Raw genomic sequence first — 13,845 nt, 5'->3', positions numbered from 1 at the left:
GCATATTCCATTAACTCAGCTATTATGGTCTCAAAGTGCTTCAGTTTTCCTAAAATTGACTCAAATTTATCCTTTTGTATGTCAGAAAATAGTCCATTGTTCAGAATACCCACCTTGCCATTTTGTTCATCCATTCTCCTATTGATGGACACATGCTTCCCAAGTCTTAATTATTTTGAATTGTGCTGCTATAAAGACAGAGATGCATGCATTACCATAACTATGGCCATGTGTTAACTACTGCAGGAAGATATTCCTAGAAGGGGAATATCTGGGTCAAATGGAATCTCTAGTTTCCTCTTGTTGAGGAATCTCAACACTGATTTCTAAAGTGGGTATACTAGGTTACATGCCACTATCAATGTAGAAAGGTTTATTTTTCCCTACAGCCTTGCCAGCATTTACTATTATTTTATTTCTATGTGAGACCCTTTATTTGTAGAATAAGATGGAGTATCAGTGCTATTTTAATTTGCATCTCTCTATTGGCTAGTAAAGCTGAACAATTTTTATTTATCTGTTGGTCATTTGTCCTTCATCTTCTTAAAAATGTCTATTCATTTCAGTGGCCAATGTTTTGATTGAGTCTTTTATTGGAGGGTCTAATTATTTTGAGCTATTTTATCTAATTACATTCTTGTAGGTACTGAAAAACATGTAAAAACCTCCTGGCCTCCATGTTTTGTGATGAACAGCGACAGTGATGTTTTCCTTTGGATGAGCGTTTACTCTACAAAATGCATCATTTCTCCTTAGTTGCTTTTAAGACAAGTTCTTTTTTTTTTTTTTTTTTCTCTTCCAGAAAGTTGAGATATGCATTTTTGTGAATTTATTTCAGTCTTGAATGTTTGAGAATAACTAATTTCCTGTTTCTATAGTAGTTTGTGTTTAGGCAATTTTGGCAAAATTTTTGCCGGCAATTCATTGAATGCTTTTTCTCTTTCTCCTGTCCTCTGGGACTTGTGAGAGTGATCCTGTGACTTACACTGCTCTTCCTCAGTTCTTGAAACTTTTATTTTTATTGCTTTCTATTTTTCTAATAGTTTACAGCTTGAGTATAAGTGATGGATAGATTCTGGAATTAGTTGGTTCTATTTTCTCTCATCTGCATTCTAACATAGAACTGAATCAGCAAGGATTTTAAATTTCTCTTATGGTATCTCTTTAGTTCTATACTTTTCATCCACTCCTATTTTATACCTTTTGATAATGTCTAAAGTTATGTCTTTTATTTGTTCAAGATAAATTGAGAGTTGAATAATTTATATGAGCATTTAAAAAAAAATTTCAGATGATTCTTACAGCTCATGAGTTTAGAACTCAAGATGAACAGGCAGGTCTTGGCCTAATATTGCGTGCTATATTGCTAGTATTTCCCATCCACTTATCCAGCTCTCTGGATGTGACAGAAAAGTCTCTAACCCAAGGAACAAAGAGATTTTCTTAGATAAACACTTCTTGCCTGCTCCATCTACAGACCTTGGTATCACTCAGTATCCTCAGGCTAATGAGGAAAGCCCCACTTCTCCTGGGTGGTTCTCTTGTGGAAGTCTCTAAGAAAGGTCCATGTGTTACCTTTCTTAATGTCGTCAGAAGGAACCTATGCATCCTGAAGGAGATGAGGCAATGTGAACTGCATTATGTTCCATGTCTAGGTAACACTAGATCAGCAGCGTAGCCTCAAGCCTCCCTCCATCAGAAGGATGTGAGTGATCATGCTGCACTCTTCTTCTTTTGGTTCTGGGGTGCAGCAACTCACCTTATTTTCACTGTGTTTCAGAAATCTCTTTAGTTACTGTTATGTTATTTTTAGAGTTTTTAGTTTTTCCTTTCACGTAGGAAAGGAGAGGGACAGAAAAGAAAAGGGTTACATCATCTTTCCTAGACTGATAGTTCTCCACTAATGCTCAACAACAACATATATTTTAGAAGAAAAGAGGAAAGTGTTCTTGCTTAAAAGAAGGTGGTCTCGACTACACTGAAAATATTAAATACAGGATGGGTTACTTTCTTTCAAAGGGCATCTTATATGAAATAAAATCTATTGTACAAAAATTATTTTAAAATGTTTCTTTATCTTTACTACACAACAACCGCAGAAGTATAGGAATGTTTGGCTTTCAATATCTGCCACCTGAAGAAATGTAGAAAACCTTAATTTCAATAATAAGGAACTATTTAAAATTCTGATGCAGTTCCCTTCTATCAGCCCTCAGCTATTTTCAGATTTATACTTGGAGTGTGCAAAAAATCACTATTAGATATTATTAATGGCTAATGATAGTAGGTCCATCTGTCTTTCTCATAAAAGTGACAAAAGAAAACTAAGCTTCAGATGAATAACGTAACAGAATACTTTCATCCATTCATCCTTACTAAGTGGGAAGGAGCAACAGAAAACTACCTCCAGGCATAGGAAAGCCTGAGCAACAAGGAATATGTAGGCGCAGGGACGGAAGACAGGATTAAACGTTGTCTATGTCCATGTCAAAAAAGAGACATTGTTGCTCCAAGATTATGATTTTGTTTATGGTGTTATTTGCATGCTATACTGATTAATGCCTCAAAGGAAAAAAAATCAGAATGCTAATCCTAAACTAAATCAGACTAGCATGATATTTGAAAATGTTTCTGGAAACAGATTAGAAATATGTTTTGAATGTGGGAATTTCTTATTTAGCTTTTATATTCATGTTCTGATACTACCTGGCATGCAGTGGTTTCTGTTATATCTCAAATAAATGAGGAAATGAAATTCACTGAGACATCAGTGACTGATTTCCCACAGATGCCTATGAAATATGGAGATAGGCAATGTTTCTTTGTGGCAACCTTGGTAAGAGAGAAACCTGGTATTTTTTGCCTGGGAACCTCGGGAGTAACATAAATATCCATCTGCCTAAAGCACTTTGTAGAGCAAATCTGCCAATTCAGTGGTCAAGGTAACCTTGGACTTTATTCCAGTTCAGTAATTTCTGGCTCTTCAGCAAAAGAGAAGATGAGGCAGGGCTCAAGCTAGAATGCTGAGCCAACCATTCTGTGAGACTTGCTTTAAAATCTCCCTGGAGAAACAGGACTAGTCCATGTCTAATTAGTAGCAGGATCTTATTATGTCTTTGCCTTCTTGTTCATCATGTGCATCTGATAATTTCTCTAATCATGAAGAAACTGTGTGTTAAGGCATCACATGTGAGGAGCTAAATGCCTTATAAAAGGTAGCCTGAATTAACATTTTCAAAATAGTTTTGTATTTTGAATAATGTCAGTGCTCATGTTGAACTTGAAATCTTTCCTGATATTTCTATAATGTGAAAGCACTTCCCTGGAGCCAATATTTCTATATTGTTCCCAAGTTCCTCGGGAACCCTCAGGGATATGAGGCATAAGATTTAGAAGCCAGAGTACTGAGCCTGCAGCCTGCTGGCCGGCAGCCTGAGATCATGCACACTGCCAACTAGCTTACCCAAGGCCAGTTGGCAGAGTGAGATGTGGGGACAGATGCATCTTATAAATGGGCATCTGCTGAAAGGCAGCACTCCAGGCCTTCCAGGCTGGCAAGAAAGAAAAGAAGCAATTCTTCCTCAATGATGTGAAGTACAACCTAACCAATGATGTGGTGTTTACTTGGCAGAAGAAAGACATTACACTGAAAGCTGAACTCTTAAACACACCAAAGTTGTAAATTTAAAACCATATAACTTGGACTGAAAAGAAAATTATTTCAGTAGTGATTTTGTATTGCCCCTTTTCACTTTACAAGGTAAAATCAGGAATTCGCTTCAGAAAAAAATATCATGTCTATCATTTATTTGGTTCCATTAAAAGTGAAGTTCATGTAAATTTAAATGCACTTGCTTGTATACATGTATGCGTTTACTTGTGTATATATAAATACAGGCACATAAACACATATACATGGACCTGTTTACATATACATCAATGCATATACTCATCAAAAGGTAAGGGTGTGATAGAGCAAGAGGAAGAGAAGAGGAAAAAGGAACGGGGGGGAGAGAGAGAGAAACAGAGAGAGAGAGAGAGAGAGAGAAATTGCACAGAAAAAAGTTTATATAAATTCTTTATACTGTGCTTATACAGTTAAACTTTGTGATCTCATTTGATGGAACCTCAAAAGAATTTCTCCATGTGAGATAGATTATATTCTTGTGAAAATCAGTAGAACAGTTTATCAAGAAGAAAAGTAAGGTCCCGTGGGAAAGCCCTAGTTTTGTTTTCATGGAATACCAAGTATAGCAATATGATTACATGCTTGTGTTTACACACACACACACACACACACACACACACACCACACTCACACACACACACACTCATATATGTATGTACATATGTGTACAACATTGTAGGGTAAAATAAATATGAAATAGAATAGGTTAAACAAATATATGTCTTATTCTCTCACTGAAGCATATCTTGGAGATTCCTATAGTGTGTATGTGTTGTGTGTATGTATTTGTGATGACTGTTCATCATAGAACTACAGTATGCTATGCTTCTAATTTATCTTTCCTGAATGTAGCACAATACAACCTTTGACAAATGAATCATACCATGCTCAATGGAGGAGGATTTTAATTTATAAAATTGAATATGAGTCTTGGCTCAGTCTTGTGAGATGTCTGAGGACAGACTAAAGGAGGAAGAACCAATGAAAACGGAGATAATGTAGTGCTTGTAGCTGCACAAGTTTGTGTTTATGCAATGATGATCGGTCCTGTGTTGCCATGCAGGGTATTTCCATAGGGGGTATAGCTCCTCTTAGGGATAGTGAAGACTTCAGAGAACATTGTCCCCTTAAAGTACCTTGAAAACTCTTCTCCAGGAGAGGAGTGCTTTGCAAATGCTTACAGGACTCATGGCACTGGTTGCTGTGTTTGCCAAACACTTCTTTACACTGGAAAGCGCAGCTAGCCACAGAGTCAATGATTCTGGAAAGGCTATTAGTTTGAAGAAGAAACCTCAGTGTATTAAAGAAGGAATGAGCAATCTTACTTAAAAGTTCTGATGGTGTCCACATTAACACAGTTCCTGGTATGATACATCAGTTTTCTAGAGAGCAGTTGGAAGTCTTTCCTCTAAGCAATTAAACAGTGAATCTCCCTGGTTAATGTTGGTGATACTTGTTGGACGTGATGCTGTGTTGTACAGAGTCAATAATACTATGGGAGGTGATGTTCTCTGTCAAAAACAACGGGACCCAGCAGCAGTAGCAGCAGACCACAGCTGATATTTCAGACATAATCAAGCCAGAGAAGTAGGTCTCGTGTAAGTAGATGAATAGTTTCATTTGTGGTAGAATATAAGTTGCCTCCTGTGTGCCACTGCATTATTTTGAGCTATTTGTCAGTAGAACAGAGTTGAACATAGCAGATAGGAATGGTTTTTTCATGTCAGACTCTAAGAAACTTTTTCTGCAATAAAATGAAGTATAATGAAAAATGTAGAAATTGTGTAATAAAAAGGACATAAAATGTAGATGCATCTAGAAAATGATTAATAAAAGACTGAATTTTTATATTATATAAAATTAGGATTGCTATAATTATGCCTTAAATAGGCCATTTATTGTGCATGTAGAAAAGAATATTCTTGTAGAAGAATACATTTTATAATGAGTATGGAAATTTTTGTTTTAAAAATATTTGTAGGATTTCAAGAACTTCATTGTCTATCTACATGGGAATACATTTGGGACAGAACGGACATGTGCTCATGCATTCAACAAAGAGCTCAAACTTTAATTCAGAGTTTACAGAGTCTGAAACTACCTGTTCTCTCTGGGGAGAAAATTTCAAACACAACATGGGCCATGTATACCAGAGCTCAAGAAATAGAAAGCCTGTCAAGCTGGGAAAAAATGAGAAAGCATCAACATGTCATGGTTATGTATTTGGATAGATGCCATGGTAGATATAAGTGCAGATTACTCCAAAAACAGAGGGAGGAAAAGCTAATTTTTCCAAGGTTGCTAGGAAAGATGTCAGAAAAGGGTCACAGTATTGCTGAGTCCTGAAGGGTAATTAGAAATCTTCCCAGCAGACAAGGTGAATGTAAATTAGGGTCAGTGGTGGGTCATTGCATAAAAAGCATACTTTGTTGAAGGACACAAGACAGTTAAGGAATCTTAAATAGGTAAATATAATCAGAGAACAAGCTATGTAAAAAAAAAGACAGAGAAAGCAGATGTGGATATTGCACAAATAGAAATAACTTTTAGTATCACGTTACAGTTGTGTACATAAGCAGAGAATCTAGTTGTGATACTATTATAAAATTACACGCAAGAAATAATGAAAGCCTGAAGCATAGTAACAGAGATATTCAAAAGAAGCACCTTGTAGAGGTATGGATGAGATAGGAAATGTGGATGATCTCACTAACTGATTGATAAAGGACAGCAAAAAGGGATCTATGAGGATCCCCTATTTTAATTGAGTGCCTGGAATAAATTTCTTACCAAAGAATAAGCTTTAAGGAAAAAAATTGAAAGAAAAATATGAATTGAAGTCAAAAGACACTAAATTTGATATTTTCTGAGTCACTGTTCTTGTTGGCATTGTTTTAGAATACAGTCATCATATGCTAAACTATGAGAATACATTCTGAGAAATGAACCATTGGGCCATTTACTCACAAAAACATAATAAAAAGACACTTGCACAAACAGAGATGGTATAAACTACTATACAGATAAGTTATATGGAATTGCTTAGTGACCCTAAGGGCGTGAAGCTCAGAAGCACGCTAATATACTGAATACTACAGGCAATTGTAACTCCAGGATAAGTATGTGCATGTATAAATATATCTAAACATAGAAAGGGACTGTAGCGATTATAGACAATACGATAATTTTAGCTCTGGTATAATCTTATGGGACACTAAGACTTTTGTGAATCACTAAAACATCAATTTTGAAATTACTTCAATGGACACAAATAGTTAATGAAGACAGAGGAAAGCATGAAATTGTGCAAGGCCAAAGGTAGAGCGCAGGAGAGCTTTGCAGCAAACCCTCTGATCCTCTCTCCAGTTTAATCCTGCCTTCTTTCCAGGTGGGTTTGGATAAGACTGTCCTGTGCTTTGTGGCCAGGTGCTTGCCCATGAGGTGATGGATTTAGGAATGCACAGATTATATATTTCTAATCAGTTAGAATATGTATTAACAAGAGCTGGTTATTGGAAAGGTTTTTAGTACAACAACAAAAAAACAAAACAAAACAAAACAAAACAAAAACAAAAACAGAAAGGCAGATTAAATAAGATATTCACAATTCTTCCCATGAGATAAATTATGTAAATTTATTTTCTGAACATAAACATAAATTGGTATTTTCATCATTATCTTTTAAATACCACTGTGAATATGTGTTATAACTACTATGTAGGTGAACAGAGGTTAATATCCTGGTATTTCATATGTGTACTCAGTAAATATAATACTTATGCATTACCTTTTATGCTATGCATGGAGTAAATGTTTATTATAAATAATTAAAAAAGATATTTCCCCTACTCTTTAATTACACAATAGCCAGTAAAAAATTTTTAAAAAATGCATCTTTAAGTAATTATAGTACAATGAAATCAAGAAGAAATAGAGGGCAAGGGGTCACACATACACCAGTTGTTGTTGTCATTGGTCTCTATAGCACTGAGGCTTAAACTCAGAACCTTTGCTCTGAGCTCCATCTCTATTCCTCTTGACTTTTACTGTTTTTATGTTTCAGACACAAGCTTACTCAACCGTGAAGTTGCTCAGGATGGGCTCAAAATTCACATCTCCTTGACTCAGCTTCCCAGAGAAATGGAATTACAACAATGTAGTGCTATGTCCAGCTATGTACCAGGGATTTTATACATAATATAGCAATAATTGTTTACATTAGATTTTCATAGAGCTAGAAATCAAAAGTTGCCAGTGTGGGTTAATTTTCTCCAGTAGAACCTGCTATTAAATGAATAACATGAGATTAAACTTGACAATTCTTCCATTCAAAATAAAGTAAATGAAGAACAAGTTAAAGGCTTTATTCATCTAATACACATAAAAAAGGCCTATGTATCAGATGTTCTCCTGATAGAAGCAGTGTTGGGCTTTTATAAGATGAGGAGAGAGCAGTCTGTGTTCTAATGAGATAGTTCAGGTAGCAGCTTTTAATTTTTTTTTTTGGGGGGGTACTGGGAATTGAATTCAGAATCTTGCACTTGCCAGGCAGGCACTGTAGGTAGCCGTTTTCATGTCTCGCTGCTTTAAAACTGGCTGAAGTATTTCGACTTTGGATATTTTTACAGTGGTTTATATTTCTTGCTCAACAGCAGTGCCAGATTTCTACTCTATTGATTTATACCACAGCCATTTCAAGTGCTTTATTTTCTTTCCTTTTTGTTGTGGTTGGTGATATGGAGGGTTACTGCTATGGTTTATCAAAGACCAGATATTACCAAGAGACAATAAATACAGGATAAGAGTATACATAAAGAAGAATAATCACTAATCATTTGGGAAACAAAAACCAAAACTCCAATGAAAATTTAACTGACTTCAATGAGAATGGCTCTTACCAAAAAGAGGAAAATAAACCAACCCACCACAGATGCTGGTGTGGCTGTCAAGAAATGGAACCATACCTCAGTGAGAATATATATGAGTAAATCTATTATAGAACACAGTGTGAAGTTTTAACAAAAAAATTAAAAACCAAACAACCAACAACCCAAAACTAGGTTTTTAAGCACAGAAAATGAAACCGGTGTATCTAAGAGATACGAACCACCCTACTTTCACTACCTCATCACTTACTTTATCTCAAAATGGAATCAGCCTAAAAGTCTAGACAAACAGACAAACAGATAAAGAAAATGTGACACAATTCACAGTGGAATGGTGAAATAAGTGAAATCTTGTCATTTGAAGCAAAACAAGGATATTATTTTAAGATATAAAAGCACACATACTCGGTTATTTCATTCATTTGAAGAATGAGAAACAACGAGATTTACCTCATGGAAGTAAGGTGGAGATTAGCAGATCAGTACCAGAGACTGATAAGAATAGGAGAGGAATGGGAAAAATTGGAATTTGATTCCAAACAGCACCAAACTGCAGCCAGATAAGGGAAATAAAGTGCTGCTATTAGAGTGACTATAGAAGTTAACAATAATGTGTTGAGATTTTCAAAACAGCTAGAAGAGATAATGTCCTCGCCACTAAGAAAAGATAGATGTCTGAGATGACTGTTGTGTTAAATATGTTTAATAATTACACAGCGTATGCACTATGGAAAAGTTACTTTTCCTCATGTGTACAGTAATCTCGTAAATCAAACAAAACATAATCAAACACAAGAATAATTGGACATTGTCTGCCATATCTTTTGCAGTTTGATACATACATCTCTTTTTAGGACATGTCTCTGTCATACTGCTCTTGTGCTGGCATGTAGAATATGCTGTATAAACAAGGAAACATTAAATAACTTTCAAAGAAACAAGGTATGGGATTTCTAAACAACAAATGAGTCTTAATGCTACAGAGTAGTTGTTAAGTAGCTGTTCATCAATTATACGAAAAATGAGCATAGGAATATCAGAGCATGACACTTTGGGAAGAAAAGCCTAGAATGGCAAACAAACAAACAGACAAAATGTAGGATTGCAAGACATGGCATGAGGACAAATATATTACTTATAATTTCTGAAGTGAATCCTGGGGGAGACAAAGTAGAGGCATATATAAAATGTAATAGTTTTCTGATCACAGTCAAGTTTAGGATGTGACTTAAAAATCCATTGCTGCAGGAGGGTAAAAGTTCAATGGAATTGCAAAAGATATTCATTCCAAGGGGACTCTGAATCCAGGGGCAAAGTTAATATCTGGGGAGCTATCAAAGAAAAAAAAAATAGTACATGAGAAAAGGAGAGGTTTACTTTTATAAATTTCCCCATACTTAAGAGTAGTCCAGTATTAGGTAGAACTGCATGGACTCTAGTGCCCAGTAGCTTCTGCACCCATACTAATAATATTCCAACTTAGTTTTTTTAAAATTAATTTTATTGAGAAACAAATAGCAATGAGACAGTTTCAAAACAGGTTAGTAGGACAGTTACAATAATTAATACATTGCATATTGTTGTCTTTGTAGTAGTTATTCATAGTACGAGATGCAGATATGATATCTTGTGTAAACACTACTAGTACAAATCTTTCTTCTCATGTCCAACTTAGTTTAGGTATATACCAGTCAGCCCATAAATGGTAAGCTATTTAGATATAGGAAAACTGCTAGCCTACTTCACAAACAAGAATTGATACTTACTGTCTCATATTTACCAAAGTGTCCATGTTTGTCTGACTCACTCCAAATGTGTGACCCATCAGGAACATCAGCATTTCATGGGACCTGTCTGACTTGGAAATATTTTGCCCCATTTTTCAACTGTACACTTTTTGCAAATTGCAGACTGAGAAGGACATCTACCTGAGTTTTAGCTTGCCTTCTTGGTGACTGAGATCCACGGCTCTGAAGCATGTTAAAGTGACAACAGGTCACACACCCATAAGAAAGTAGAACAATTTTAAGCAGGTTCTGATCGTACAGCAACATAAATTATATCATATTATACCCATAGAAATGTGTACAGATATATATATATATATATATATATATATATATATATATCTTTCACTAACTGTCTAGTCTTTTGTTTCTTTGAATTAATCAGTGACTGCTGCAGATGTCTTCTTTTTGAAATGCAAATGTTTCTGGAGTAAATAACATTGTCTGACAAACTGTAAGACAAGCTTAACTGAATACTTGACAAGAATAATATAATTTACAAAGTAAGTTTTACATAGGGAAAGGATTATTATTTTCTCCATTTTAAAATAACAAAAGTCAAAGAAATTTGAAAGGAGTTATCTGGAATGTTTTCCATTTCTTTGGAGTCTAAATCTCATATTTATTTTAATTTTTATTTAATAAAAACCCTCTACAGCATTTGGTGTATGTAAGTTCCCTTTGTTCTTTACAAATATCAATACATATTTTCATTGTACCTCTAATTACTTGTAATTACGTACTCTTTTATTTCCAGAGAGCACTGAGATATTGGAAATGGATGATAAGGATTTTAGATTCAATTTATATAAAAGTCTTATCACTTGATTATGTTTTTTGCCTCAACAACGGAACTAGACATTGTGATACAAAAACTGATTGGTGAAATGTCTTCTCTCATAGAACTTATATTTTATCTAAGGAATTTAGAGTTCATTGAGAAATAAATGAGGCAATTCTTTAGAATAGAGCTGTCAGAGGTAAAGAGGACAGCTATTACTTTTATTTTGGAATAAACAATATTCAGATAAGTCCCATGAATCACTTACCAGAGTCCATTAGCACTGCTTAGACCATTTCCTTTGGTATGGACATTCAATTAGCATAATAGGAGCATATAACTATACAGGTAAAGTGTCTAATGATCTCACCACACTAATTATGTTCAAGGTTTATTAGAACTGTGTTTCTGTTTCCTTTAAGTACATGGTTTAGTAGTATTACACGCCATCAAATAGTTCAATGTTTTATGATCACCGACTTCAGATTTTCTTCAAGTTATCATGATATTCCTAGAATTTTATTACTTCTGAATATCAATTTTGATGTTAGGCAATTTGTATTTCATTAGATGGTACTGTACCATGACTTAGGCATTTGGCTTTCATTTTGATTCATTCTCTGTGTTAATTATTTTCAACAAATGGGATCTCATTTTTTTAAAAAGTTTCTTTGTATCAAAAGAAATCAACAACAGAATAAGAAAACAACCTATGAATTGGGACAAAATAGTAGCTGTATGTAAAAAAGTTCAAAGACCTCAAAATTCAAAGATCCAATCTAAAAATGGGCACCTGAAATGAATAGATACCTCTCAGATGTGTAAATACAAATGGCAAATAAATATGTGACAAAATTTTCAAAATCATTGGTCATTCAAGAAATACAAATTAAAATAAAACTGAGATTACATCTCCAGAAATAATGGCTATCTTCAAGAGATCAACCAATAGCAAATGCTGGAAGGGCTATAGCGAAGCAACATTTCCCCACAGTTGGTGGGAATATACCATGTTTCCATAGTGTTTGTACCATTCCACATTCCCACCAACTGTGGGGAAATGTAGAATGATACAAACACTGTGGAAATCAGTGCCGAGATTCCTAAAAAGATAGGATGGGAGGTCTCGTAAAATCTAGCAATTCCCCTCCTGGGTATTTTTCCAGAAGAACTGAAAACATCAAGCCACAAGGATATATGTGCACCCATGTTTATAGCAGCACAATTTGTCATAGTTAAATCTTGGAAACAAGTCAAATGTCCCTCAACTGAGGAATGGATAAAGAATAGAAAGATGTATTTTTACAAAATGGAGTATTACTCAGCTGCAAAAATATAAACTTGAGGCTTTTTTAGGTCAGTGCATGCAAATCGAGAGCATACTCATAAATGGAATGAGTCAAACCCATATGTGCAAATATAAGATTGTCTCTCTAGTGTAAGAATCTGAAAGAATAAATAAAATCTAAAAGGTACAATACACTCTATTAAAGGGAAAGAATCTTCTCCAAAGGAAGGAACAACTTCGATGAAGAAAGTGATAGGGAAAGGAAAAAAAAGTGAAAAATATGTATCTATGTATATAAAGAGCATAGCTTGGATAGTTGTAGTCCTGATTTTCTAGTCTACAGAAAAAGCAGTCAATACTTAATAGTTTTCCTCTCCTTTTAATTTACTTATAATTTTTTATCAATTTTGCATGCTTATACTTGGTATTGCAAACATGTAATTTGAAGACAATATTATGAAATATAACAACTATTGTTGACTTCTTATTGTTTGCTTTAGTGAAATTCTGCATTATCTCAGATTTTTAAAAGTATTTTTATTTTCTTTTAAAAACTAAAAAAATTAAAAAATGAAAGAATGTACCTACAAAGGTGTAATAATATGGGCAAAATTAGTGTATCTCAGTGATGACGCTAAAGTTGCTACTAATAATTAGTATGGCATATGGCAAGATGAAACGATTGTAAAAGTCCTTACATAAATTTAGTGAAGTGACAATAACTTGGTGAAAGTGTGAATCTTCATAATTTGGGCCATTTCCTCATACACTAGAACATTAATAACTTTTAAGCAAATGTAAGAACTGACAACAAAAAGGGAAGCTGGTGATATATCAGAACAGTAAACTTATTTATTTATTTTTGTTTGTTTGTTTTGGTACCAGGAATTAAACTTGGGAACTTGCACTTGTCAGGCAGCTATGCTGCTGAGCTACCTCCCAGTCCCTGAAACGTTAAAACAGATACAAATAATAAATAAAACAAAAAAATAACTATTATGCTTACTGGTAGGATGCCTACAATGCTTAGGATGCTTGTCATAATCAGAACGGTTGTGAGCTTAAGAAAGAAAACAAAGTCAATTAAACTGTCCATGTAATATTTCTTGTTTTAAAATAATTCTAAAAATAGGAATCAATGCTTGCTAATTTTTTAATAATTGATATTTTAAAGTTATTAAATCATCGTCTGTATTTTTGTACATTTTTAAAAATGTATTTAGGACAGGATCTACAGGGTCTCACTAGGTAGTGATCGACCTGCGTTCAGCCTCCCAAGCGCGCGCGCCACCACTCCCAGTCTCAGCGCGCACTGGGGGCACGCCGGCCCTCTACGCCCGGGATCACACCCCAGCCACTGCGCTCTGTGTAAGCCGGCACTTTAATCTGCTGAGCTATCTGACTGGCCCTTTTTA

The 13,845-nt window shown here is 34.8% G+C and overlaps 1 pseudogene; it reads left to right on the top strand.

Moving 5' to 3' along the window:
- The window catches only part of LOC101565261, a 151,423-nt pseudogene extending 146,406 nt beyond the window's left edge, over positions 1-5,017 (top strand).
- Positions 5,018-13,845: the final 8,828 nt, after the last annotated feature.

Source organism: Octodon degus, unplaced genomic scaffold (assembly GCF_000260255.1).
Source record: "Octodon degus isolate 3935 unplaced genomic scaffold, OctDeg1.0 scaffold00099, whole genome shotgun sequence".
NCBI classification, from domain to species: Eukaryota; Metazoa; Chordata; class Mammalia; order Rodentia; family Octodontidae; genus Octodon; species Octodon degus.
Note: the sequence above shows the minus strand (reverse complement) of the source record. Positions and strands in the feature narration are given on the sequence as shown.